Source organism: Setaria italica, chromosome V (assembly GCF_000263155.2).
Source record: "Setaria italica strain Yugu1 chromosome V, Setaria_italica_v2.0, whole genome shotgun sequence".
NCBI lineage: Eukaryota > Viridiplantae > Streptophyta > Magnoliopsida > Poales > Poaceae > Setaria > Setaria italica.
This window is the reverse complement of record NC_028454.1, coordinates 43,398,100-43,402,283: the sequence shown is the minus strand read 5'-3', so window position 1 is coordinate 43,402,283 and position 4,184 is coordinate 43,398,100.

The window sequence follows — 4,184 nt, the reverse complement described above, 5'->3', positions numbered from 1 at the left end:
GCCTGAACATGGGCCTAACCATTATGAAATATATTCTAAGTGGCTTCCATCTTCCAACTCGAGCACTGATTCCCATGGACGTTTCGTTGTCTAACGCCCCCTAGTGATTTGGATCGGCTTAGTTTGGCAGGGTCCGCCTTCATTTTCCTTCTTGCCTATCTACACCAGGATATTTCGCTTTATCCTTACTCAGACTCCGAAGGGGGACAATAAGAATAGCAATACATTGCCAAATCATGGACTAATTAGGTTTAATAGATTCGTCTCGCCGTTTAGCCTCCACTTATGTAATCGATTTTGTAAATAGTCTACTCCCTCCGTTCCAAATTATAAGTCATTCCAATTTTCTTGGAGAGTCAAAACATCTCAAGTTTGACCAAATTTTTACAATAAAGTGCTAACATTCATGATATCAAATAGGTACCACTAGTTTCTTCATTAAATATATTTTCATAGTATATCTATTCGGTGCCATAAACTTTTGTGATTTTCTATATAATTTTGGTCAAACATAAAATAGTTTGACTCTCCAAGAAAGCTGGAATGACTTATAATTTGGAACGGAGGGAGTACGTTTAATACTCCTAATTAGTATCTAAACATTCGATGTGACGGGTGTTTAAATTTAAGTCAGTGAACCAGGCCTGAGTCGCGTTGCAACCGCGCGCTCCGTCCTCGAGATCAGCTCGTAATTCCGGAGCCGGGCGGCTGTGGCAGGAGAGAGAGATGGAGAGAGTCGTCGTCAACAAATGGATGGAGTCGACAGGTTGCGCTACCTGCTTGCAGAGGGGGAGGGCTGGACCGCGGCAGGTGGCCGGCTGCCATTTCTAGCTCGGCCATTAATTCCGGCCGGCGGTTTTTCACATGAGGTTTTGATCGACCGGCGCGGCCGGCGTGTGGTACCGCCGCGGCGGCGCCCATGTTGGTTGCTGCTGGGCGTGATGTGATGATGGTGGCGCAATCTACGTGCTCCGGTCTTATCCGCTGTCAATGTAATCCGCCGTCGTTCGATCGATCGTCGTCACGGTGCATGTGCTGGCTTGGAACAAAATTTCAGTTTCAGGTTCAGCTTCAGTTACAGTGTCTCGATGCGCACAGGTCGTGACACTGATGACGACCGATGATGCAGCTAACACTTGCAGGCAAAACAAAACCATGCGCTCGCGGGGTGGTGGGGCGCGCGGCGTGGGCGTGGGGCTCGTGTCGGGCGGCCGCCGCGCCCGCGCGCGCGGGGTTGTCGCGGGCACAGGCGGTACGGCGGCGCAGAAAAGCAATGCGCGCGGGGCGAAAGAGCGTGCGGGAGCGGGGAGGCGGCGGGCGAGGATGCATGGTGCCGATCGAGCCGCCGATCAGAGGCCGAGGAAAGTCGCGTGTCCCGTCCGAGGTGACCCCGTCAACGTCGGGAGCTCGGGAAGAGGGGGCGCGGAGTTACGCGCGACACTGATCCTCCCATCTGCCGGCCTGCGCGGAGGAAATGCGCCCCGATCGAGCCAGGGGCGGCAGCGACGACGACCACCACTATCCCTTTCTTTCCCTCGTCACCCTGGGGATCCGTGCGGCATCCACTGTGCTCGGCCCTGTGCACGCATCGCGTACCGCCTCTCGCTCTGCGTTCGACTAGCGAGCGCGTACACGAGCGCCTTGTGCGGCTGACCGAGCAGCCGCACGCCCATGCGTGCCCCAATGCAACAGGAGAGAAGAAGACCAGGAACGAACGACGACAAAGGCCGTGCGTTTTGAATGTTTTGATGGCGAGAGATGAGAGAGGGAGGGACTGTGAGAGCAGATCATCAGCGGGGGGAGAGAATATGGGCAGCACGCACGCAGCAGAGCCGGCGGGGGCCCAGCGTCAGATGGGCGCGCGCGCGTAGTACGTGGTTCGTACGGGCCGGGCCAGGCAAGGCCAGGGGGACAAAACGGGGGTAAGGCAGCAGGGGCAGGGTGTGGGTGTGGGACGGGGAGGATACGGATACACAATTCGGAGGAGAGGAGAATGACGAGGGAGTTATTGCTCCCCCGGTGGTTCTGCCTACTCCGCTGCCGCTACCCGCCGTGGTCTGGCCTCACCCCCTCACCCCTTCGCCCTGCGTCGTCGTCCTCGGCTCAGCAGTCAGCAGCAGCTGCAGCCTGCAGCGCCCCCTTGGGAGTGGAGATCAGAGTGAATGCGCGGCATGTAGAGGCGAGCCGTCCCATCCCGCTCTCTCGGGCTCTCGGCCTCCGCCGGACCCCATCCATGTCAGCGTGTCTGCATTCCTGCAGTGCGAACGCCGCTGCACTGCACTGCCCCCGTACTTCCAGTTCCCCCGGGGGCTGTGGCTGGCATTCCCTCAATCCCTCGCCTCCCCCACTGCTGAACCCGAAAGGCCCGGTCCGTCTTTCCCAAACCGCCGTCCTGCATGCGCGCGCGCGCACTCACTGGCATGCACTCGGTCGCCGCTGCCCCGCGGTGACAGTCCGAGCTCGTCACCGGCGTGCAACGGTGCCGGCCGGCGCGAGAGGCCAGATGAATGAATGCCAAGCGATCAAGCTGCAATTGCCGACGACGTCGTGCAGCGGTCGATGGGCGCGTAAATACGCGTCTGCTAGCAGTGCAGGAAGCGCAGCGATGCGCGTACCATAGGGCTGCAGGCTGACTGGAAGTGACAAGTCCTCCGAATTTGGAGCAGGGCAGCGGCAGCACGCGAGACCGAATGAATGAATGAACGAACGAACGAAACGAATGAATGTGTCATCTGTCATGTGCTGTGTCGTCATTGTGCGCGCGCGTGCCTGCAGCAGGGAGGGTCGGAGGGAGCCCCCAGCGGCTAGCGAGGAGTAAATGCGTGCGCGGCGAGGGCGCCTCGGAGTGCACGTTGACACTCTCCCCAGTCTCCCTCGGCTCTAGCTGCGGCCGCCGGCCGGGCGCTCCTGTTGGGAGAATTGTTGGAGCCGGCGGGCCGGCCGGCAGGGAGGGTTGACCGGCTCGTCCGTCCGTCCACGATGAGTAGTAGCCGGATATTAATTCTTCGCCTTCTCGTCTTGTTGCGTGCGGCTGGCCTGTGCAGCTGCTTGCACGAGCACGAGTGGCATAGTAGCTTGATGCACGATCTGCTGGTAGCTCCCACCAGCAGCGAGCTTTGCGTGACTGCGGTTCGCTCCGAGTGCTCTCCATCGATCGCCCGCCGTCGGGTCACTGTTCTCCTCTGTGGACGTGTCACCGGTGTCAGCAGGGAGCTAGAGCCTAGAGCTAGCCGGCCTCTTCTCCAAGACATACTCCCTCGTCGTGGCGCGGATGAGTCCATGCGCATGAACGAAAAGAAAAGGATCGGTCGATGCATGCTTCCATTTGCGTGCGTCGTGACGGCAACGAGATGGTTCGGGTGGAAACGTAAACCCTTCACGTACGGTGCCCCGTCATGTGCGGTGATCGCGCACGAGGTGGTTTATCACCCAAGGAGGACGGAGACGTGGGGATTTGGAAGATGGCGGGGCTGCAGCGGATTCAACCGATCCATTCGCCGAACCGACGAGAGGGGGACGCCGCCGCCGGTGCTCTCTCTCTGCCGGCAGTGCTGAGAGTGGGCTTCGCCATTTAAAGTTCGAAGCGAACCAGCCCACCACGAAGACACAGCTTCAGCCCGGACCCAGCCCATCATCTGATTTGGGCCGCACATGTTTATCCTGGGCTGGTCGAGGTACATCGCAAGACGTGCTGGGCTGAATTTTCACCTGTATTTATCCAAATTCCCTTTTCCTTCCATACAACCGTCCATTATTACAGGTTTCAACATTCAGCTTTAGTTGATATGATAATGGATTGCAATAAAGCATCACATTGCAAATGAAGGGAAAGAACTGAGCGCAGAGTCTATCGATTGAAATCCTTCCATGGCTGGCGGAGATTTTCATGAAGGCCTTCTCCAATTTACGGCACATACCATGCCCACATGATTACTCGAACTTGGCTCGGGATGCCATCCAGGTCCCAAACTTCCAAAATGCACGTCTAAATCTCCAAACTTGCTAATTTGTTCACGTGAGGTCCAAATTGTGTTAGTTAAGTTAAAACGTCCATTTATGATCTCGAAGCGTATTAGTTTAGACGGGTAGGCAGTAATGGATCATGATTCACCATCTCAAAAATCGCAGTTCAATGTAAACACGAGTCGGTGTGTGAAAACGGACAACAACGATGGTTTCAAACC